Below are 26,596 nucleotides of genomic sequence, written 5' to 3'. Positions count from 1 at the left end.
CCCCCACCAAGAATTTTTGCTACAACAACAGAAGATGAGCAATCTCCGTTCACTTGCAAATATACATTGCAAAGGATAATATCCAAAATGCACACTCTCTTTCAAGAGATCATTAACAGAACTACACCAAAAGGTATATATGCACAATAAAAGTAAAACATGAATGAAAAACAAATATATGCTTGAAATATAATTGATGGATATTAATAGAAAGAAAAACCTAAACAAAAACTATTTCAACTATAAATATTTTGTACCTGGATGTTACCCTTGTTTACATCCTCACTTGCAATGCAAACAAATCAGGGTCCTTAGAAATGGCACATTAATTTTTACCCGTATACTTTACTTTTTAAAATTTTTGTGACATGCAAATAGAGATTAAGTAGTAATTTAGAGGAAGACAAAATATGGTAATAAAACACAATCAAATCAGGCAAGTACAATATTATAGTATTTATAAACATCCATATATTTAAAACTCTTTATTTGTAAGTCCCTTCATAAAAACAGCATGTTTAAAATACAAAAAACTTATAAAATTTTTAAGCTTTTGCTTTTACAGGTACTCTAAGTTTTGACTAAAAAATTACCCCCAACTTTGGCTTACTTAAAGCTAGTCATCACAGATAAGATTCAAAATATTATAGGCGATAAATACAAGAATAGAGATGCTCCTATGAAACTGCCCAATGGTAATATAGGGCTTCCTATATATCTCATATACAGGAACTTTCCCTCTGTCTAATCATACAAAACTTTAATATCTTAATTTTAAAAGAACCACTACAGCAGTTTGAAATAATACACATACAAATGTTTCACAGTAAATTCAAAAAAATCTTTGCAATAACATGTTAGATTCCAGTGGTTTCTTGTCTTTCCCACAAACCTGAAAAAACTGCAAAACTAGCTTTTTGAATACACCATTGCAGCTATATTAGAATAGCATTTGTTGCTTCGGAATAAATATATCATTCTCTTGCTTCAAATTTTCACAAATGAAATAATCACTGCAGTTGAACCCAATATCTTTCATTGCTGGCAATTTTTCCTTATATATGTCAATACTAATAGATGTCCCTTTGAACAAACATTTTCTATCGTTATATTTATATGTTGCTATGAGCAGAAAACTGGTGATGGTTGGTTATTGTTGTGCACCTTGTACTATTGCTTCACACACCTGAACTGCTATTTCTGCTTATGCCTTGTGAACTTCTGTTGTAGCAGAGGAGAGCTGCTTTTGAGCATCCTGATCATACAACATGATCATTAAAAAATTAAACCTCTTCAGTAATACTGGCAATTAGTACAAAAATAGCTATTGTCACATGAAACTGCCCAATTGTAACATACCCCAGCTGGAATTTTCTATTGGTTCGAATTGAAATTTCAATTGGATTGAATTGGTTTCAATTGGAATGAATCGGATTCTATCGGATGCCTAATATAGGTATCGAAATGTATTGGTTATCAATCTCAACTGAAACCAATTGGAATTGGAAAAATGAGCAATATTTTGATCAACTAAGTCGGTCTCAACAGTGTTTTGTTTGTTTATCACTTTTTCAAGTGTTGTGGGTCAGAATCTTTGTTTAAGCTAATCTGTTGCTGTTTTTGCATGTATGAAGGAAGATCGACATGTCAAATCATGACTGAAGCGGCATGTTTTTTTGATTTTCTGTAAGTGTGTTAAACACAATGAAGCTACAGAGTTGAAATGTTTTTGTATGTGAAAGTTTTTCTAAGTCACACATTCCACATGCTTTACAAGAGATCTATTGTAGTTGTTTCATATGATTTTTCATTGCATTTCCAGTTGTATAGAATATAATTTTTCATAAGCAATATATTGAGAACAATAAAATACCTTTCAATAGAAACCAATTCATTACAATTGACCAATCTGTTCCAATAGACCAATCAGTTTTGATTGACCAATGGGTTCCAATAGAGTGTCTGAAAACTCATATAGGCTATTGGAACCAATTGGAAAAATTTCCAGCTGGGAGAGCTTCCTATATATTCTATGCAGGAACTTTCACTCTGCATAAGCATACATAAAATTCAACATTTGAATTTTAAAACAACAACTACAGCTGTTTGAAATAATACACATAAATTGTTTTGAAGGAAATTCAAAAAATTCTGTGCAGTAACATATTTGATTCCAGTGGTTTCCTGTCTTTCCCACACATCTGAGAAAACTGCAAGACTAACTTTTTGAATACACCATTAAAGCTATATTAGAACAGCTTTTGTTGTTTCAAAATACAAATATCATTCTTTTGCTTCAAATTTTCACAAATGAAATAATCTCTACAGTCCACCAATATCATTGCCTGCTGGCGATGTTTCTTTACATATATCTACATTAATAGGTGTCCCTTTAACAAACATTTTCCATCTTTATATTTACATGTTACTACAAGCAGAAAACTGGTGATGATTGGTTATTCTTGTGAAGCTTCTATTATTGCTTCACACACCTCAACTGCTATTTCTGCTTATGCCTTATCAACTTATGTTGTAGCAGAGATGAGTTGCTACTGATCATCCTGTTAATCCAACATTGATCATTGAAAACTAAAACACTCCAATAATACTGGCTAGGTGAATGTTTCTCTGCTAGTATTACATCATCTAAACTGAATTCTGCACATACATAAATGCACAAATTATAATAAACAATACAAAATTGAAGAAAATCTTTGTAACACTGCAACATGGTATATATGGTGTGTCTTACTTAACTTCTTTGTGAACACAAATTTCACTATGATCAGTAAAAATTTGCAGTTTTTCTTAATAATACTGTACTGCCATAGGCCACTCTATCCAAGAACTCCATCTTCTCAACTTACTTCTGCAATGAAAAAGCACAGATAAATTAAAGACTGAATAGAAAAATGCAACAAAACAAAATCACATAAAGAGCACTTTGGTTGGGATGGAGAACTAAGTTTAGATCAAGTAAACTTACAGATAGACAACTCTTTTGCATTTTAAGAAACCTACACTCTGATCTTGGTTGCTGTATTTTATGTTCTAATTTTCAACATATTTAGCCTGCAGCACAAAGTCCTGGCAAAAGGCCTCACACAAATACAAACATGTTCTTTAAGTGAATGTTGTGCCTGACATAACTTGCATTCCCAGCATGTACCTGCAAGAAGGTTGTTTTGCTCTTAGGTGCTACATCATTTTCTCACCATCGCAATTTAGACAATGCAATTTGAACTGCTGGTGTTTGAATGAGGATAAAAGCTGAATGGATTTACCCCATTGCATGTTTGGAAAATTGCAATGCAATCTGTTCTGGATCCAGGAGAAAGGAAGGACAGAAAATTATGTTCTTTGTCCCACCCTCTATTCATTTTTCTGCAAAGTTGTCATTCCTCCCTTAACGTGGCTTAAAAAGAAACTAAACTCACAGAAAATAAATAGAGGAAGGTGGGGTAAGATCGAGTAGTGGGGTGAAACCGGGTACCTTGGTTCTGACGTCATTAGTTCTCCTCTCTAGCGGACAGATTGTGAACTACCCTCCACTAGTCAAGAAGACGGATTGGCCATATTGGCATGTTGTTGCTGTTGAATTGACGGTGTCTGTGTAGCTGAGTTTGTTTTACGATGTCATCTCTCTACTGTACTGTTGTTTTTAAACCATCCTTATTTAATAGTCATTACAGTTATAAAACACTCTTTAGTCCAGTTTATTATATGTTTACTAAGGATTTATACCCTAACAAACAATACGGATTTAGTCCAATAGTAACGTGGTTCTGTTTCATTTTTATAACCTCTGCACTCGAGGTAAGACTGGGTATGCCGAGCAGGGCAAGACCGGGCACTACCCATCATTGCCCCATCATTTAAGACTAAATTATTTTTTTTTGTAATTATGTATTTTCTAACTCAGAACAAGGAGAAGGGTGAATCCAATGTGGAAAGTGTCTTGGCTTAGCCCACGAAAGCTGCAGTGGAGCGGAGGAAGAAGACAACTAATTTACTTGTGATTTCTGTAACTAATATTCTTGAATTGTTCAGCTAAGGTTTGAACCAACTTATCATAGATATAAAATAAAAATTTCTGCTACTTTTCCACTGAAAATCTCGTTTTTCTATTTTCCCATAAAGTTAACATATGCACTCGGTCTTACCCCACTAGTGGTAGTGATTTGACTTTGACTTTTTTCAGAAAACAATCATTGATAAAAAAAAGTAGTGCAACTATGACTTTCCAGGGATGATATATAGTGTACTCAGTTAAACAATGCATATTTTATTTAAATGTGACAAACTGATAGGTCGAATAGTTTAGCTCCAGCAGGCCTTCGAGTGTTTGCTAACTGGTCTTACCCCACTTTCCCCTACAGTGGAACCCCAATTTTACGTTTGTCAGTTTTACATGTTCACACATTAGACATTCAATATTCAAGGTCCCAATAGAGTAAAATGCTATAAAAATTTCCTCGATTTTACATTTTCCTGCATTTTAAGTTTTCTCAGCTTGGTCCCATGAAAAACTTAAAATAAAGGTGAAATATTTTCCTGTGTGAGATTAGTAATCACTGAGCATTCATTTCAAATTATTCAAAGCTTCTTATAATCCTAACTTACAAGAGTAACGCAGCTGCATATATCTGTTTCCAATGGCTCAAAGCACCCGGAAGCAGGTGAGGAAATTGCTTAGACTTGTAGAAGTCAGTGGGCGTTCTGTACAATGCAAACTTCCCATGATGCATCTCAAGGTCAGTAAGTAGCAGCAGGAATATGGGAGCCCTTTACATTGAGAGGAAGAGTTGCCAAAAATCTGTATTTTTTTTTGAAAAAGGAAATATTGACTTTCTACCAGTGTCAGTTAAGAGTTTAATGTCATTTTCTGGATCTAGCTAACTTATTTTACATGGTGTAGCAGCCAAGAGACATATTTCTTCTAGTTACTAATTTGTCTTTGCCATGCATGAACTTTGTGTATATGTGCCTACCCAATGGCATACTGGTAACACTGTTGTCATGTAATCAAGGGGTACCAGGTACTCTGGATACATACTGCATAACAATTCAAATTCTATTTTAAAACTGTAGGCCCAGCCCTATTGAGCATAAAATGAACTTAAAACAAACTTCTAAATAAAGATTTCAACATAAATTGTCATTAATATTATTTGTGTTTTTGATCATGTGTACACCTTCCTTGACATCCCGTTCTATATTTCCTTTCGTCTGTGCCAGGAAGGAAACACAATCCTGTGGTAGTAGGTGGTTAGTTTTTATATAATGTTTGACCAAACCAGAAGAATTTTCTTTCCTAGCAGGCTTCAAAATGTACAATAAAGATCCATTAACAAATTCCAGCACATACAGTATCAAATGCGAATGCAACCGAAAATACATAGGACAATGCAAAAGACCCATCAAAGACCGATTTGCAGACCACATAGGATACATACGCAGGAGAGAAAGTTCCTCTGGTTTGTCCAAACATATTATAGAAACTAACAACCAACTTCTACAGGATTGTATTTCCTTACTGACACAGGTGAAAGAAAAAATAGAATGGGATGTAAAGGAAGGTGTACACATGATCAAAAACACAAATAATCTTGATGGCAATTTATGTGGAAATCTTTATTTATCATGGTACAACACAGTAAAACTTGAAAATGCATCTCCTCCAGCCAACAATCCAAACATACAAGTACTTAACAACACTGCAAGACTGAAACAACATCTTCCGGCAGACACAGTGAGTAGCGGAACTTCAACTGTGTTCCTTATGTCGCTCCTCAACCAGCCCTGAGGATGATCCCAAGATGGGATCGAAAGCTTGGAAGAACTGCTAAAATATTTTTTATCATGCTGTTTGTGAGTTTTTTTAGTCTTTTTAACAAATATACAGAACAACTTGTAGATATTCCACATTTAATACCCAAAGTTACTAATAATTGCCAGTACTATTGGAAAATGGCCAGATTCTTAATTGAATGTTATACAGTGCTTTTCATTCAAGTCATCTGTGGAGTGGTGGCTAAAGTGCCGGGCAATGAGAGTGTGTATGCCAGCATTTAGACCCACAGCTGTACACTGACCTTGGCCAGGGGTGCCCACCCCCACCCCACCCCCCCCCCAAGGCCAATGGTGAATCCCCTATCAAAATCATGACATACATCCCCCCAAATCGTGTCATAATCCCCAAAAGGTATTTAATTATGACAGCATGTCTACTGAAAGTAACTTTTTTCCTTAGCTTTACTGATCTGCCCCTCCTCCCTAAACAGGGATGCCCATCACCCCAAGACTGAGCATGCATTAACCCCATGCCCATCAAAATCATTCATCACAATAACTAACTAACTAACTCTCTAGCCTTCTTAAACCCAAAGGTTCATGGCTGCAGCAACACAGGCCTTCCATCTGTCCCTATCTTGAGCAAGATCTATATACTCTTTTCCATCCCTACCGATTTCCTTTAGGTCCATCTCAACATTGTCCCTCCATCTTCATCTTCCTACAGGTCTCTTACCATCAGGTTTCCCAACAAGAATCCTGTAAACTCCTCTTTCCTCTCCCATTCATGCCACATGGCCTGCCCACCTAAGTCTTCTTGATTTAGACATTCTAATAATATCTCGACATGAATACAAATTATGTAGTTCTAAATTATGTAACCTTCTCCACTCACCTGTATCCTCATCCCTTTTAGGTCCAAATATTTTCCTAAGGATCTTATTTTCAAATACTCTCAATTTATGTTCCTCTTTCAATGTAAGGGACCAAGTTTCACACCCATATAATACTACAGGCAAAATTACTGTTTTGTATATTTTAACTTTTAGTTTCTTAGATATTAAACGAGAGGACAATAGTTTATGAAGAGAGAAGTAACATGCATTTCCTGAATTAAGCCAACTTTCTATTTCCTCTTTAATATAATTTTCACTTGTTAATATTACTCCTAAGTATTTGAATTTGGAAACTGGTTCAAACGAGTTCTTATCAATAATTAGATATTGATTATTACCTAACACTTGGTTTCGGCTTGTAAGCATATATTTAGTTTTCTCTTTGTTAACTTCCAAACCTATCTCTTTAGCAGTTTTGAAAAATATTTTAGCATTATTCTTAATTGTATTTATATCATCCCCTAATAAGTCAACATCATCTGCATATGCTAACAACTGAGTCACACCATTTAATTTTAGTCCTTCTTTAGTTTCTTTTACCTTCTTTACAGCATATTCTAAGGCAAAATTAAAGAGCAATGGAGATAATGCATCTCCTTGTTTTAACCCATCATGAATTGTAAAGAGCAATTAAGATAATGAATTGTAAATTTGTAAATTGTAAATTTGTCAGACACATTAATACCCACACGAATTTTACTTTCTGTTTCACTGGTGCATATTTTGATCATACTAACAAGCTTCTTAGGTATTCCAAACTCTACTAATATATTATATAATTTATCTCTTTTGATCGAATCATATCCTTTTTTTAAATCAATGAATAGCTGATGAACATTTTGATTATATTCCCACTTTTTTTTCAAGTGTCTGTCTAATGTGAAAAATTTGATCTGTTAAGTTTAAATCCACATTGATAATCACCTATAATTTCATTAGCATATCGGGTTAGTCTTGATAAAAGAATGTTAGATAATATTTTATATGTTGTTGAGAGTAGAGAAATTCCACGGTAATTATTGCAGTTCATTTTATCACCTTTTTTAAACACAGGAACAATTATGGATTCTTTCCACTGTTGAGGGATTTCTTCTTTATTCCATATTAAACAAATTAATTTATGAATTTGACATATTAATGAATTTCCACCATATTTAATTAACTCAGCTGGTATTAAATCTATGCCAGGTGCTTTGTTATTCTTTAGCCTTTTAATAGCATCTTTAACTTCAGTCAAGTTAGGTTCTGGAACTAAAGGTTCTGCTGTGTGTACTTCATTTACTTCTGATTTATCTCCTACATGAACATTTAAAAGTCATTAAAGTAGTTCTTTCATCTATTTAGAATATCGCTTGGGTCAGCTAGAAAATCACCATCTTTATCTTTTATGAAGTTTACTTTAGGTTGCCACCCCTTTCTAAATTCATTTACACCTTTACATAACTCTCTGATATTTTTGGTTTTGCTGATTGTTTCAATTTCGTTAATTTTGCTTTTCAAGTAATCTCTTTTTTTACTTCTACACGTCCGATTAACTTCTCGCTTTATTCTATTATAATTGTTTAGATTTGTATCATCAGAGTTATTTAACCACCGAAGTCTAGCCTGATTTCTTATTTCTATTGGAGTATGACATTCATTATCAAACCATGGCTTACTTTTTCTTGGTTTCTGGTATCCTATACTACATTCATCACAATCCACTCCAAAATTGTTTGGATGAATATGTAATAATTTATGTTTATTTGAATACAATATCATGTTCAATTGTCCATATATTTCCTTAATTGTTGAGTTTTCGAAATTTTTAAACATAAAGATATCCATAAATATACCTGGTCTTCTCCAGATGGTAAAACTCATAATCAGATAGATCATATTCTCATTGATAAGAGAAGGCATACTAGAATAATTGACGTTCGTACACATAGAGGTGCTGACTGTGCCAGTGACCATTATTTAGTAACTGCTAAATTAAGAGAAAGACTCTCAGTGATAAATCATAAGCAACAAAATCTAAAAGTTATAAAATTTGATACAGTTAAGTTTACTGATGAAAGAATTAGGAAAGATTACCAAATTAAACTGTCAAATAGATTTGATATTTTGCAGGATTTAAATGATGATGAAAATATAAATGAGACAGACGTAAATAAGAATTGGGAGCACATATGTAATGCAATAGAATCAGCAGCTAAAGAAAGTATAGGATACCATAAACCAAGAAAACGTAAGCCATGGTTTGATAATGAATGTCATAATCTAATAGAAATAAGAGATCAGGCTAGACTTAGGTGGTTAAATAACTTGGATAATACAAATCTAAGCAATTATAATAGAATAAAGCGAGAAGTTAACCGCACGTTTAGAAGTAAAAAAAGAGATTACTTGAAAAGCAAAATTAACGAAATTGAAAGAAACAGCAAAAATAAAAATATCAGAGATTTATATAAAGGTGTAAATGAATTTAGAAAGGGGTGGCAACCTAAAGTAAACTTCATAAAAGATAAAGATGGTGATTTTCTAGCTGACCCAAGCGATATTCTAAATAGATGGAAGAACTACTTTAATGACCTTTTAAATGTTCATGTAGGAGATAAATCAGAAGTAAATGAAGTACACACAGCAGAACCTTTAGTTCCAGAACCTAACTTGACTGAAGTTAAAGATGCTATTAAAAGACTAAAGAATAACAAAGCACCTGGCATTGATTTAATACCAGCTGAGTTAATTAAATATGGTGGAAATTCATTAATATGTCAAATTCATAAATTAATTTGTTTAATATGGAATAAAGAAGAAATCCCTCAAAAGTGGAAAGAATCCATAATTGTTCCTGTGTTTAAAGAAGGTGATAAAATGAATTGCAATAATTACCGTGGAATTTCTCTACTCTCAACAACATACAAAATATTGTCTAACATTCTTTTAACAAGACTAACCCCATATGCTAATGAAATTATAGGTGATTATCAATGTGGATCAACTACAGATCAACTACAGATCAAATTTTTCACATCAGACAGACACTTGAAAAAATGTGGGAATATAATCAAAATGTCCATCAGCTATTCATTGATTTCAAAAAAGCATATGATTCGGTCAAAAGAGATAAATTATATAATATATTAGTAGAGTTTGGAATACCTAAGAAGCTTGTTAGTATGATAAAAATATGCACCAGTGAAACAGAAAGTAAAATTCGTGTGGGTATTAATATGTCTGATAAATTTACAATTCATCATGGGTTAAAACAAGGAGATGCATTATCTCCATTGCTCTTTAATTTTGCCTTAGAATATGCTGTAAAGAAGGTAAAAGAAACTAAAGAAGGACTAAAATTAAATGGTGTGACTCAGTTGTTAGCATATGCAGATGATGTAGACTTACTGGGGGATGATGTGAATACAATTAAGAATAATGCTAAAATATTTTTCAAAACTGCTAAAGAGATAGGTTTGGAAGTTAACAAAGAGAAAACTCAATATATGCTTACAGGCCGAAACCAAGAGTTAGGTAATATTTGAAATCTAATTATTGATAACAACTCGTTTGAACCAGTTTCCAAATTCAAATACTTAGGAGTAATATTAACAAATGAAAATTATATTAAAGAGGAAATAGAAAGTTGGCTTAATTCAGGAAATGTATGTTACTTCTCTCTTCATAAACTATTGTCCTCTCGTTTAATATCTAAGAAACTAAAAGTTAAAATATACAAAACAGTAATTTTGCCTGTAGTATTATATGGGTGTGAAACTTGGTCCCTTACATTGAAAGAGGAACATAAATTGAGAGTATTTGAAAATAAGATCCTTAGGAAAATATTTGAACCTAAAAGGGATGAGGAGACAGGTGAGTGGAGAAGGTTACATAATTTAGAACTACATAATTTGTATTCATGTCCAGATATTATTAGAATAATTAAATCAAGAAGACTTAGGTGGGCAGGCCATTTGGCACGAATGGGAGAGGAAAGAGGAGTTTACAGGATTCTTGTTGGGAAACCTGATGGTAAGAGACCTGTAGGAAGATGAAGATGGAGGGACAACGTTGAGATGGACCTAAAGGAAATCGGTATGGATGGAAAAGAGTATATAGATCTTGCTCAAGATAGGGACAGATGGAAGGCCTATGTTACCGCAGCCATGAACCTTTGGGTTTAAGAAGGCTAGAGAGTTAGTTTGTTAGTTAGTTCAGTTTTTGAAATAACGGAAAGCTAGCACTTTGACTGGTCAATTGTAATAAATTATATAAATATGCATTTAAACAGTGTTTGTGAGTGGAGAATAAGTTTTATAAAACCCACAATTTGAGTATTTAACAGAAATTGTTACACAACTTGAAATAGAAATTTCAACCTGAGCAAACCAAATAACATGCTGCAGCCATGTGAAAGATTCAATTATTATTGTTTGATGATACTACAGAACCCTAGCTAGAAATTCCTACTCTGTGCGAGAATATAATACGGTTCCTCCTTCAAAGAACTCGCACCCTTTGCTTGGGAATAGAAGCACATAATCCAAATGATGCATCTGCTTTAAATTATGCAGTATACCAGCACTAAGCATTATGTCCTAAGTAGTGATGTTACTAATCAATATCGAGAATATCATTTGTTTTGTAATGCAGCTACAGTACAAAATGACACATTAATCTCAGTAAAACACCAGATACACATTTTTCCAAGACATTATTGCGAGGGAAGCGAGCAAGAAAATTTTTACATCAATTTCTTTGAAGGGCTTTCAAGGTTATTAATTTAATGGGGTGTCAATACTTTCTTAGTATTCCATGATATTTACTCATTTCCAGCTTCTCTTTTCGCACTCTAACCAGCCCCCATGGCGGAGTGGTTAGCACATCGTGTTACAAAGCCAGCGGTTCCGGGTTCGAATCCCGGCCTGGGCATGGATGTTTGTGAGTGTTCATTCATCACTTTCATCATATCATCACTCATCCTTATCTTTGCAAATTGGTCAAAAGTGTCACAAAAGCAAAGTAAAATAAAGAAAATGAATCAATTTTCGCACTCTAGGCACCGAAAACCATATCACTAAATATAGTCTCCAAAATATAATATTCGAACTCTCCCTACACTACAGAAATCCCTTGACAATCTATGATTTAACACTTTATCAATCCCCCCTTAATTTAATAATCCATCATCCCACCAAAATTTCCATGCCAATTTTAGGCCAGTGATCAGAACGCTACATTTTAAAAGTAGCTTCGCTACAACTACAGCTACTCTTCCAAAATGTAGCTTCGCTACAGCTACAGCTACATTTACCAAAAAGTAGCTCGCTACGCTACTCCTGTTCGCTACTCGCTACTTCGCTATTTTTGCGCTACTTCTGCATAAAAAAATAAAAACAACCATATGGGTATTAAAAAATCTACTACTGGTAAATAGATTCTGTTATTTATTATCATGATTCCAGTCATTCAATAATTTTCATAGCAGTGTTACTTCAGTTACTTATTTTTACTATAGTTTTTGAGAATACCATACCTATGCAAGTGGCATATCAATTCAAATTTGATATATGAATATTGCAATTAGGGTGTTAACCAAATTAATGATTACAACTATACACAAATCAAATTTGGTAGGATTACGTATTTATGTTCACATCAACATATTTTTCTTGAGAATAAATATTTCATTTCTTATAGACTGATATGAAGACAGCATTTTGAATGAAAAGTACCTGAAGCCCTTTGACTACCAAAGGGCCCCAGGTTCGATTCCCAGCGGAGGCACATAGTGATTCGGATCCAGTCTCGATCAGCTTATCTATGCATAAAATTGACCCAAAACAAAAACTAGGAAAGACGCCAAGTTGGGAGGATGAGATCCTCCTGCTCCTCCATTCCCCACACTGCTCATCATTCATCATTCATCATTCTTCCTCGTTCTCACAATTAGCCGAAAGTGGTAGAAAGCGACTATAGATAATAGAATATTTAAATAAACCATTCATCCTCATTGTCATGATTGAGAGAAGTGGAAGAATAGATTAGGAGGTAAACAGAAGAGGACAAATGGGTGGTGGACTATATCAAAGCGTTCGAAGATTAATATGGAACAGGGATATACCTATGAAACACATACTATGTGCCAATAATTACGTAAGGAGCAGAGACTTGGACAATGACATAGAGAGACAAAAGAAAGATGCAGGTAGTAGAGATGAAATTTTTAAGGAGTATATTGGGGAAGACTAGAAGGGATAGAATATGGAATGAGGAGATCCGACAGACAGTGGGTGTAGTGAAGCTTCAGGACAGAATAGATAAGGCACAGATGAGATGGTTTGGACACATGAAGAGGATGGATGCAGAAAGACTACCAGTAAGAGCTTACAATGCACAAGGAGTGGGAATAAGGCCAAGGGGGAGACCAAGATGTCAGTCGAAAGAGCAGATAGCGGTGAGTGTTAAGAGAAGAGGACAAGATTGGAACACCGTGGAAAGAAAGTAGTGGTGGAAGACCAGGAAAAAATGGAGAGGTTTGACTTGTATGCTGACCCAGCCAGAGGCAGGAAACGGCAAGGGATGATGATGATGATGTCATGATTAGCAAAAGTTACAGAAAAGTGACTCAAAAGTAAGAGAAATACATAAATTTGAAAACTATGTATACGTATTAACTAAAGAAAATTGTCGTTTCTGTAGGAAAGTCAATAACTCGTACATACTTTTTGCAATATGATAAAAATATTGAGGAAACTGTCGTGTAAACCTGACTGTTCTAAACGTATTGTAATTTTAAAATTTGTGAACAAATACTATCGCGAAAATAATTGTAATTCCAGAAACTCTATCATTCCTGTAACAATAATTTCCTGCTGGTGAGATCCTATATACTGACGATGATCAATGCTACCGTACTGAGCCATTCCCTTGTCAGTGCAGTGGAAAATCCATCACTCGTTTTTGCTGCAAGTTGTGTCTTACACAGCAATTAATGACATTTTGGTGTCTCTTACACCATGAATATCCACAGGATTTGTTCTGGGGGTGACACAAACGAGGCAGTTTCTTCCAGTGGTGCAGCAAACGTGGCATGTTTCTCCCCAAAATAGCGATGCCGCTAAAAAGACGTAGCTGTTGGCAGGAATATATTCATATATGTCAGTTAGTTATCTGGATATCTGAATTATTCAGCTACTAATTAAATAAATTACGCAGATATCTATAACCTACAATCTAGATAATCTGTACCTCCATGTAATAGACTGTCTTTATGAACCTCCTGCAAAATTAAGGGTTATTGCCGATTTTTTCTGACGCTGTTGCCACATTCAAAATTCACCTCAAAATGCTGAGGAAAAATGTAGCTGTAGCGAAATTTTCGCTACAACTACAGGAATTTTGTAGCTTCGCTACCGCTACAACTACAATTTTCAAAATGTAGCGTCGCTACAGCTACAGCTACAAATTTTGTAGCTAGCTACAGTAGCGATGCTACAAGTAGCTCGCTACTTCTGACCACTGTTTTAGGCTTACTGTTTATATTGAAGAGTGGATATTGCCTCCTCCAAAACAAATAGTTCTCAGTCCCTAGACCAGAATTTCCGCAACATTCTAAGACAATAGTAATACCCAATAATTGGATATGATCCTCATTTTAATGCTTAATTCCCCCTAATTCCATAATCTAAAACTTAACACTGATATCAAGAGTTGAATATTGTTCCCCCAATGTTTAATTCTCAATCCTGCCCAGAATCCACGTGTCAATTTAAGTAAGGCCTAATATGTAATAGTTGGATATTGCCCCTCCTGATAATACATATTACCCGTTACAATTCCCTTGGAAGTCTACAAATTGCTATTTATATAGCAGCAATGGTTAATTGATAACATAATGTACCTTGTGTCCAAAACTATATTGTTCATGAAATTTCCATCATAGAAATCCCCCCTAAAGTTGGGCAGACACAACTTGCATCTACAAACCCACCTCTGGGCAGGCACCCCTCCCCCTAAATACTTTATTTTCATCATGTAATGGATTAAATATGCATTTAAGGTGTATTTTTACATATATTTGAGAAAATATATAAATGTTGAATTTTATGTTACTTGGAAGGAAAAATCCCCCCCCCCAAATCTTGATGGTGCAGTCTGCACCTAGTCCCCACTGTGGACACCCCTGACCTTGGTACTGTATGCATCAGTCCTACAGTATTCAGATAACTGGTGTCTAGTTTGCACATGTTTGTGAAGTGTAAGGGTATTAACAAGTGTTTTAGATTGTTTTCTTTTAGTATACATATTACCAGTGCTTTTCTACTGTGCAATTTAAAACAACAAAATTTTAGGTAGGACCCTTACATCATTAAGAATTCTTGTAGGGAAGTTACAAGCCGTTTTGCAGCAGAATTACAAGATGTTCCTGTTCCACACAGTATTCGAAAACTTGTGAACAAATTTGGGGAAACAGGGTCTGTTCTTGATAAGAAGTGAAGGGTGAAACGGCGCATGCTTACAGGGAAGAAACTAGATGACATTGGAGCATGATTGGCACATACACCTCACAAATCCACTACAGGGGGCTAAAGTCCCCAAGTCAGTCCTCAGCCCCCCCCCCCCCCCCATAGCACCCCTAGCCCCTAGATTTTTGTAGTATAGTAGACACATTTCCAACAAAAAATGAAGTAGAAGTTTATATTTTCCATTATAAAACTTCCACTGGGGAAAGTACAATGTTCAAGTACAATTTGTAGTTTGGTTATATCGCAAGGTTACTTTACTTCAATGAATTTTTTAAATCAGGGGGGACAGCTGCAGATATGCCTGGATAACAGTGGCCACTGATCATTTGATACTAAGTAATTGACCAATCATGAGTTCCCAAACTTGCTACGAAATATGCTGCCTGCCTGGTTGATGGACGTATTAATCTGGGTCTGTTGTCTGTGAGATTGTTCTTGATGGTTGGCATATACATCTAAATGTGTACAATTTTTAGCCTCCATAAATCATATCGGTATATTTTGGAATAGATCTAACAACTGAGACAAATGATTTTGATAAAAGTAGGATGACGTTCAAAATATAAAGAAATATTATGTTTCTTTACTGTTTGTTAGTTCCCCATTCGAGTACTAACAATAGCATGAGTGTTCACGATGTTCTCATTGGTTGCCTCTCCATAAGGAATATGTAGGATCCTGTAAATTCTTATTCATCATATTTTTCACAGATCATATCCGGCTTGATTATCAACGTTAAAAACTGCTTTCACATCCAAGATGAGAGAAAATTCATTCTCTCTTTTGACTCTTTTGGGTTTTCCAGTAGCAGTTCACATTTCAATGTTATTTAAATAAATGTCCACCTGGTGTGAAACTGTCCCTCATAGCCTTAATTGAAAGATACACAGGTCTGCATTGGTCCAACGAGACACTGGGTAAAATCCTGGTGTCCCCTCTCAGTGTCCTTCCGAAAAGGCACACTCGGCACCCCCCACCCCCCACTGCTCATAATTGGTCACCCTGATGAGGAAAATTACCACCATCCTCTTGACAGTCCCAGTTCAGCTCTGCAGATACTTTCAGGTATGTGTTGGGACCTGATTTCTGATTGTTACCTACAGAAGAATGGCATTCCTCAGAGTATCATCCTCAGTATGACACTCTGCGCCTTAGCTGTGAACAGTATTATGGCCTAAATCCATGTCCCAGTACATGATCTACTGTATGTCGACAACTTGGCCATTTTGTGTCACTCATGGAATGTCATCTCAGCCTCTTGTCAACTACAACTTACAACCATTTGGTTGAGTGCTCTCACAAGAATGGGCATATTTAGGTAGGGGCTAGGGGGGCTAAGCCCACACAGAGCCTGGCATTATCCACCCTAAATGCATAAGGCTTATGCACAAAATAACTAAGGAAAGAGAAACTGCACAAAAAAATAGAAAATTCATCATGAAGCTTTCATGTGTTACTCTTGTGGTGGGGTGGTCACATTTAAGAATAGATGTTCAAATTTTGATCAATAAAATTAAAAATTCAAAGATAATATACAGTGCTCAAAAAAAGTTTTGCATATTATGATTGCATGCGGTTTGAGTCGCGATATCCCCAAAAGGTATACAATGTTCATTATGTGAGCAATGTCCGAGACAGAAATCGACATAATGCCCCAAGTGAGTTCGATATTCAGCAGATAGAGGGCAGTATTTGCCACATGATCCCTGAACAGATTTGAAAGCAACCCAATGGGAGGCATTGTCCGTGTCTTATCCGCACTTGTGAGTTGGATACTGCACAGAGAGTGGGTGGAAAACGAAGGGCAACATGCCTCGAGCAAGCGTTTCTGCTACAGACCGGATTCGAATTGTAACGCTGCTGCAAGAGGGATATCGCCAAGTAGACGTCGCTGCATTGTTGGAGTGAGCCAAGGTGATGTCTCTCGAGTATGGAAGAAGTTCAGGGAGTCACAATCAGTTACTGATCAACCAAGGACATGGAGGCCACGCAAAACAACATGCAGGGAAGATCACTACATGGTGATTTCAGCACATCATAGATCCACTGCAACTGCTACCAGTTTGTGCCAAGATCTGCGGAGGGTCTCAGGAGAGAATGTTTCCAATCAGACAGTGCGGAATCGACTTCATGAGGAAGGATTGATGTCAACAAGACTCATACCCAAGGTTCCTCTTAATCCACACCATAAGAGAGACTGTGTAAGGTGGGCAACAATGCACAGTGAATGGAGTCAGGAACAGTGGGAGCTCACGCTCTTTACAGACGAGGTCACCATCAGTTTGCGCCCGTTAAGCAAAAGCATAAGGGTTTGGAGACGATTAGATGAGAGATTGAACGAACCCTTCATCCAGGAACGTCACCAGCAGCAGGGATGCTCGATCATGTTTTGGGGTGGAATCATATTTGGTCGACGTACGGCCCTAATTCCTCTCCAGTGTCACATGACTGGTCTGATGTACAGAAACGCTATTCTCAAACCCGTGGTATCAGGTTTCTCTACAACTGTGGGCGATGGCTTCACGCTGGTGGATGATAACGCTCGACCACATCGAACCAGAGTGGTTCAAGAGTTCCTTGATGTGCATGGCATTCGACGCATGGTGTGGCCTGCGTATTCTGCAGACATGAACTGTGTGGAACATGCATGGGGACATCTGAAGCGAGCAATTGTCAGCCACAAAAATCCTCCTGTGAACAAGGTGCAATTGCGGGAGGCTGCCATTCAAGAGTGGGACAGTCTTCCTCAGGAGAAGTTGAATGCTCTTATCCTTAGCATGCCCCGTCATGTTCAAGCAGGTCTTCGGGCTCGAGGTGGCTATACACGGTACTGAACTCCCATCTGTTGATCCCAAGCATGCCTGCGAGCCATAGGTACACGGAATAAGTATGCAGAAGGGTGGGACTCATTTGAATTTTCCATTGTGCTAGAGCGGTGCAGTTGTAAGTTGTGTTCAACTCTCTTAGTGACAGGTGAATCTTCTGGATCACTTCTAATGATACTGCTTCAGGGATACAGCAACCTCCAAAATTTTGAGTTTTCTCAACATTTTCAAATAAAAGCTATGAAGAACTCTGGATAACCCAGAGTGGTAAATGCAAATTCCCTTTTAAATGACCTCTGATTGTCACTTTTGAGAGCCGAAAGTTCTAAATATACGGAATATTCTTGTGTGTATGCTACCTCCATAGAAAGCAGCTACATACTATCCAAAATTACAATTCCAGCCCCTCCCCAACCCGAAAAGAAAATCCTGCGTACACCAGTGGTTCATACTGTTTGTGAAATTAAGCAAAGATGACAGAGTAATTATTCCTTTTGATTAAAGAGTTTGTTAATAGTAAATGTCAGGCATTGGATGAACACACTTAGAATATTGAATTTGGGAAAGAAAATTAAAGGATGTATCTTTTAGAACCTGCTTTGAATGTCATATTTGGTGTCCTTTCGAAGACACCTGGCCAGGGTTCTGTAAAAGATGTTTGGTTGTGAATCCTCGTTTATAAGTATAGTTTTAGAGGATAATTGAATAAATATATCACCTAAATTGCAACTTTCTGTATCCTTCACGTCATTAATCAGTATAACTGTACTCTTTTATTATATTGTTTAAGGCAGACCTTCACTTCAGGTGCATATGACAATTATTTTAATAAAAGGTCGATTTTATCCTTAAGCTAACATAGAGATCAAGGAGAATAATTCAATAATTTACGAAGTTCTCAATTTTGTAATAGTTCAGAATTCTTCATTTCCCTAATTCATTTCTTCAGTGCACCTTTTCTGAAGATCTGAAAGCATAGGCATAACTTGGAGGGGACAAAAGGTTGAGAGCATAAATTGCACCCTGGGTAGATATTCATTTCCAGTTTTACAAAAAAGTTGAAAATTGCACAGTGTATGGCAGTGTATTCGGCTAATATAGCTGAATGGTCTTTATCTGCAATGAGATGTCTGAGAATATGGTTAAGGTCAACCATAAGGCAAGACACTATTGGACATAGAAAAAGATACTGTAATGGACCACAAGGAAGTCTTCAGGAATTTGCACAGAAGAGCAAAAAGAGAGCACCTAGATAAGATAATTACATAATTTCTGTAACATCTTAGTTTTTTGCACGTAACTAAACACAAGTGCTTCTCAGTGCTTTGCCTTGCGGCATTATAATTTGTTCATTATAATGAACACAGGATTACCCAATAATAACACACTAAAATTATAACAGGTGCGGCAGTGAAACGGGCGATTTGGCAACCCTGGAAATAGCAAGTTACGTAAGGAATCAGATAACGGGAGTGGTGCCATCTGGACAACAAACCTTTGCCATTGACACTGATATCGGTGTTCAGTCGAGATGGCATCGTGGACCAGTGAACAACGTGCTTTTGCCGTAAAGGCGTTTCACAAAAACACTGCGCGGCCACGTAGCTGTCGTTGTTTTTGTGAAATGCCTTTACGGCAAAAGCGCGTTGTTCACCGGTCCACGACGCCATCTCGACTGAACACCGATATCAGTGTCAATGGCAAAGGTTTGTTGTCCAGATGGCACCACTCCCGTTATCTGATTCCTTACGTAACTTGCTATTTCCAGGGTTGCCAAATCGCCCGTTTCACTGCCGCACCTGTTACCTTCTTTATCCTAATGAAGATAAATGTTCTTTAATAAATTTGCAACCATCTATAACTTATTCCTTTCATAAAAGTAACACTCGACATAAATATAATTCAATTTCCTTTGGATCAGATAGTTTATGAATCACCTGTTTCCATGGACTTGGAAGGGGGGGGGAAGTAACCAAAAATAATATAATTTCATTTCAGTGACAGGAATATATATATATACCGTTTCAAGGTGGATGATGAAATATTTCATCATGCATGGAAATTCCCTAAGGAATTTTAAGCAAAATGTAACATGTTGGAAAATGTTTTTTTTTAAAAAAAAAAAAAAAAAAAGTTGTAATAACACTATAAATGAGGGCTCGTTTTATTCAGAATTTCCAAGGCTTTCGTTCGGTAAGATAAACATGTTGATGTGTACCCATTTTTGGAAGCAACAGACAGAGGAATTTCAATATTTTTTCTTTTCCCCAAAGTTTGGCTAGCTCCCATCTGGTAGCACTCATCGATCTGGGCAAACCACCACTTGTCGCTGATTGCCCCAAGTTATGTATTGCTGAATACATAGTATCAAAACGATACAAATAGCAATTTTTTAAAAAAAAAATAATAAGGAGAAGAAAACTCAAGGTCAAAGAGAATGTTTATCACAACTGACTGGAAACTCCATCAGAAATTTGCCCATCGATCCAAACTGATAGCTTGAAAAGGAGTAGGCTTGTTCGCAAGGGCACAAACTCTTACACCTAGCTGTCCAGAGAAAGGAAGAACATTTGTCCCCCCCCCCCCCCAATGTCTATCGCCCCCTCTTCACTTCTTCCCACTCCACTGCACTTGCATCACCACCATCTTCATTCTCGTCTAATTCTTCTTCATCTTCCCCCTTCCTCTTCTGGTTCTTGTTGATCATCTTCTGGCACACCCTGTATATAATCTTCTGAACTACCCTAGATATATTCAACTTCTGTTTCATCCCCCATGTCAAACCCCTCCTCCAACAAGTCACGAATTTCTCCTGGTCGAAGAGATGCCATCATAAAAGACTCTTTCTTCTCAGGACATCCTCCCCCTCCCACTTCCCTGCCTGTTGCTAAGTGGAAAACGCAGGACAAATAAAGCTCTAATCCCTTTCTTTCTTCCAGAGCCAAATTTACTGCATAGAAATGACGCTTGTTTAGAACTTGAAAGATGGAGCCCTTTAACTTATAAAGCCTTGAAAAACACGTGGGCTTTTGTTGTGTCTTTTAACAATCTGCCTGGTGACACGACAATGATGTCAGAGTCTACCTGGCGATGATGGCAGATGTGAGGTGGATGCTTGGAGATTAAAGCCAAAAAGATTCCGTGTTTTTTTTATTATTATTATTCGGTTTCCTGGTTATTGAACATTTATTACGAAGATATGTGTTTGCCGAAACATTCGTCAACTGTCCTTTGGTTACTTTTGTTATCTGGAGGCTCCACCTCGAAAGGGTTAATTATTGAAGGAGTATTGCAAGAACATGATAACTTCAAACTAAAGCTACATATTTTTCTGAGGGGATACTATTACAGGAGAATATGTGCCTTCTTTGCCCCCTCCCCCTAAAAAAAATCCTGTGGACATCCATGCCTGTTTCCCTAGGAGAATGACCATGATGATTTTCGTAATGGATAAAAGCATGAATAATATTAGCCCGAGTTAGACCCCCCTACCCCCCCGGTGGATAGACGAAACTACACCTATGCTCTCTAGACTAGTGTCCAGTTCTTAGGTGAGAAAACTTTGTATACACAAACACACACACACACACACACACACACACACACACACACACACACACACACACACACACACACACTTTAGTTGGCAATGTTCCTGTCATCTTCATCACAACCTATATTTGGAAGGCACTGCCTACCATTTTGTTGAGTGAAACCTGCTTTCTTGGTCATTCTTGTGCAAAAGATGAGTATGTCAATCTGACTTTCATCAGTTGAAATATTCTTTTTTGTGAGTTCTCAACCCCCTCCATGAATTCAGTCACACTTCTTGGGGTGCTGATAGATCAGTCTTGTTCTATCTCTATCATTCTCCTATCAGGTCAATGCTAGATTATGAATGTGTGGTTTATTCCTCTACCATCCTTCCCGACTTTGCATCCTCAACACAGTTCTCCAAGCTGGTATTTGATTGTTTCTAGTGCTTTTGTATGATTCCTATCACAAGCTTGCGATTGGGTCTTCTGGCTTGGGTGCCGTGCCTGGGGATTTTGCATCATTTAGGAAACCCATGAACGCAGCTATTGGTGTGTTAGCAAATGTAGTGTTGCAAACCCATTCCATTGGAGATCTGTGACGGAGTCGAGGCAACTAATACATCAGTAGTATAAAATACGATATTACTGGGACATAAAAAGTACGAACCTCAATCAGATTAGTTTGGCCATACTTAAAACTAAGCCAAGATGCCCATATGAGCCTATTGCTTACAGTGTGCTACTCTGTCTAATCCAAGACTTTAGTAAAAATCTCTCGGGGATTGCTTGTAAAAAGTACGACCCCCCTCAGATTGATTTGGCTACACGTACAAAAAGCTGCATCTGTCAGATTGTTGTCCATAGGATCGTAAAAAATATGCCCCTCTTGGCATTGTTTTGGCCACACTTAAAACTAGGCCAAGATGCTCATATGAGCTTATTGCCTTTAGTGTAATACTCTGTCAAGTGTGCTTAAATACTTGACAGTCAGTTCAGAGTATTAATACATTAACCCGAATATTTTAATTCGGCACCAGGCTCAACTTGTATATCTAGTACTAAGACAATGCATTATGCAGAGGCTTTCTAGAATTGCTCTGTGACTCTTTGTTCCATTTCAGCATATAGCATATAGCATATCACTTATTTTTAAATTCTTATACAATTCATCTATAGAGCATTGTATAAAATGTATCAATCTGATATTTGACCAATCCAGCTTATCTGTTACAATCCAAAGCATGTGTGTTAACTTATACTATCCCAGTTTGTCATAGAGGGATAATATGTGCTGGCATTATTCATTGAAAGAAGTTCAGTATCAGCGTTTGCAAGCACAGTAGGTAATTTCAAGACTGGTTAACTTTGAAATGTGCCTGGCACTTGAGAAACTCAAGTTGTGCTGTAAGGTCAATAATGCAGGTTGCGTGTTGACAGTTGTTCAGTTCATTTGAGATGTGCAAGGCCACGTGGTTATTAACATAGTGCCGTGTTGACACATCCAGCATGTCGTGTACATAGAAGATCAATGCTACATGACAAGCCTATGCGGATACGCATTTGTGATAAAGCATTGCTTCTGTAGATCAATGTAGTAGATTATTAACTTTACGACCCGTCATAGTTTGTCAGACACCTGCATTTTTTTAAAGTGTATAGTTTTATTAAATATATAGTTTTTGATTTGAGCCCCAAGAAATTATATATAAATACCAAAACCAAAAATAGTGACACACTAAATATACATACAAAGTATACACACTAAGTATACAAAGCACACTGCCGAACCCAACTGATATTTTTATTAACTATATAGTATTTGATTTGAGCCCCAAGAAATTATATATAAATACCAAAACCAAAAATGCCAAATCAGAAATATTATAATCAATGAGATAAAAATATATCTAACTCTAATTGGGCTAAGCACCAACGTAATTGTGATCCAGAAAAATGCAAAGTGCCCACTAAAATATGCCCAAAATGCAATAGAAAATTTAGCAAGGCATACTTCAATAGACATATAGGCTCTTGTTCTGCACAGGCATCAACATTGCCCCCACAACCATCTACATCTGGTCTAAAAAGAAAGCTTGTTACATCCGATAATACTAGACTGGCAAAGCAGCCACACAATGCACCTATTCATAGTAGTTTTAACGGTCAACTAAGGGATTACCGTTTTGTATCAGAGCCAAGATGTGATATTAAGAATTTTTTTGAACAGTAAAAATCCTGATAGGCTAGCTAATCTAAATGCACAAAATGGCTCTTATAAGCTATCTCTTAAATTGTATACTGAATATAAGAAACCAAACAGCACAACATTTTCACACACCCACATAACAGAAACTGTGGCTGTGTACTCAAATACAAACTTAGACAAAATACTAAGCAGGTTGGTAGACCAATTGCTTGTCAAACACTCTGAGTTTGCTGCTAAGGAATCGGGTTGGAGTCTTTGCGGATCCACACACAGGCTCTATGTTAATATTTCTGAATTCAGACCTCTACAAGGTTCTACATATCTGCTTTTACCTGACAATATCAAAAACAAAAAAGCTGTGGTTAATGTAGAAAATACCGACCAGAAATGCTTTTTGTGGTGTATTTTGGCTGCTTTGTTTCCAGTTTTAGATCATCCAGAGCGAGTATCTTATTATAAACAGCACGAACATGATTTTGATGATGCTATGGAGAGCTTAGACTATCCGATGTCTATCAAGAATATTGATAAATTCGAAAAAAGGGCCAAAGATAGCAATGGTATGCCATTATCTATTAATGTGTTTATTTGTTCTGCTGGTCATGGTGATTTCTTAATAGAGCCTCTAAGAATCAGCAACCTTGATGATGACTCTGCTGTCCCGATCGATCTGCTCTTAATTGATAGAGACGGTTCTTACCATTACACTCTGACATGCAATCTTCAGGCTTTAGTCAGAAAACAACTAGGCAAATCCAATATATACAAGTTGTGTCGAAGATGTTTGACTGTGTTTGATGGTCAAAAAATATTAAATGGTGTTGATGAAGAGAATACCGAAATTGCTAAAAACAAGTTGGTTGAACATTTAAAATACTGTGGCAACCATAAACCTGTTCATATGGCTATGCCTAAACCAAACGAAAATGCCAAATTCAAAAAATTCGAAGCCTTGTTGCGGCACCCAGCATATATAGTCTGTGATTTTGAATCAAATCTCAAACTGCTTGCATTCTGCAGCCCAGATCCTGAAGAATCATCAAGTACAGTGTATCAGCTGCACGAACCTTCTAGTTTTTGTTATATAGTTGTACAGGATGGTGTTGTTAGTAAACCATATTTATACATGGAGCAACATGCTGTTAAAAAATTTGCACGTAAAATAGAAAATGAGTGCCGTCGCATAGCCCTCAATATTTTGTTAAAATCAGAACCTATGCTACCTTTAACAAAGGATCAAATCGAAGATTTCAACAGTACAGAAAAATGCCCGGTATGCAATTCTGAATTTTCGGATACAAATATCAAGGTGCGTCATCATTGCCATACGAACGGTCAATATAAACAGGCTTTGTGTAGTAGCTGTAATATTAAGATCCAGAGACCAAAATTTGTCCCGATATTTTGCCACGATTATGATTTTCATCATCTTATCAGATACGAAGGGTTTGACAAGCAGGATTTAAATATTTTAGCAGAAAATGACGAAAAATATATAGCTATTAGCAAAATAATCAGTGTTAATGGCAGGCCCATATACATAAGATTTCTAGATTCATATAGATTTCTGTCGGCTAGCCTTGCCACTCTGGCCAGTCAATTATCTGATGCCCAATTCAAAATTACGTCTGACACATTTCCAAATTTGGACCTGAAATTGCTTAGGCATAAGGGTGTATATCCATACGATTATGTTAGTAATTTTTCTAAATTTGACGAGTGTGCTCTGCTACCGCAACAAGAGTTCTACAGCAAGCTCAGAGCATCAGGAATTAGTGATGATGATTATTGCCATGCCCAGTTGATGTGGACTAACTTAAATTGCCAGAATCTTGGTGATTATCAAAATACTATTTGGCACTCGATGTAACGCTCTTAGCCGATGTTATTGAGGCATTTAGAGCATCCTCAATACACAATTATTACCTTGACCCGGTTTATTTTTACAGTGCTCCAGGCCTAGCATGGTCTGCGATGTTTCTGAATATTAAAATAAAATTGGATCTGATCCAGGACCAGGACATGTATCTGTTCATCGAACAATGTATACAAGGGGGCATTGTACAATGTTCTCAAAGATATGCCAGAGCCAACAACAAGTATGTTCCCGATTATGATTCTGTGCGACCATCAAACTATATATTTTATGTGGATGCCAACAGCCTATATGGTTATGCCATGATGAAAAAACTGCCATATGCAGGGCTTGAGTGGGTCGAAGATTTCAACATTGAGGATCTTCAAGACTTCGATGACAGTGACTATGGCCTGTTCTTAGAGGTCGATCTGGCAATTCCTGATAATTTGCACAGCCAGTTTTCTGATCTGCCGCCAATTGCTGAGTTCCAGTGTCCACCTGGCTCTAAACAGAAGAAGCTGATGATGACTCTAGAGCCAAAACAGGGTTATGGCATATACTACAAGAACACCCAGTTCCTGATGCGTCATGGTGTTCAAGTGACCAAGGTTGGCAAAATCTTAAGGTTCAGGCACTCAAGATGGTTGAAGCCATATATTGATACAAACACCAAGCTTCGAACACGTGCAGTAACCCAATTTGATAAGACCTTGTTCAAATTGATGGTCAATTCGGTATATGGTAAGACCATAGAAAATGTCAGAAAGCATACTAATGTCAAGTTGGTTACCGACCCCAGCCAAAGCAAAAAATTGGTAGCATAGCCTAATTTCAACTACAGAAGAATTTATGATGACAATCTGGCTCTCTTCAACATGAAAAAACTAAGATCAAGTTTGATAAGCCTATTTATGTACAGGCTGTAATATTAGAATTGGCCAAATTACACATGCTGGAGCTATATTACGATGT

General features: G+C 36.7%; 1 protein-coding gene across 2 annotated transcripts in view; it reads right to left on the bottom strand.

Annotated features, from left to right (window-relative positions):
- Positions 1-568: 568 nt before the first annotated feature.
- LOC145984425 (uncharacterized) overlaps positions 569-26,596 on the bottom strand; it is a 99,920-nt gene continuing 73,892 nt past the window's right edge. For both annotated transcript variants that reach the window (XM_083118088.1, XM_083118089.1), the window contains one exon: positions 569-2,869. The gene's annotated coding sequence lies outside the window, so the exon portion shown is untranslated. The remainder of the gene's footprint in view (positions 2,870-26,596) is intronic.

The sequence above is a fragment of the Lepisma saccharinum genome, chromosome 2 (genome assembly GCF_977018435.1).
Source record: "Lepisma saccharinum chromosome 2, izLepSacc3.1, whole genome shotgun sequence".
Lineage (NCBI taxonomy): Eukaryota > Metazoa > Arthropoda > Insecta > Zygentoma > Lepismatidae > Lepisma > Lepisma saccharinum.
This window is presented reverse-complemented; position numbering and strand designations above follow the sequence as displayed.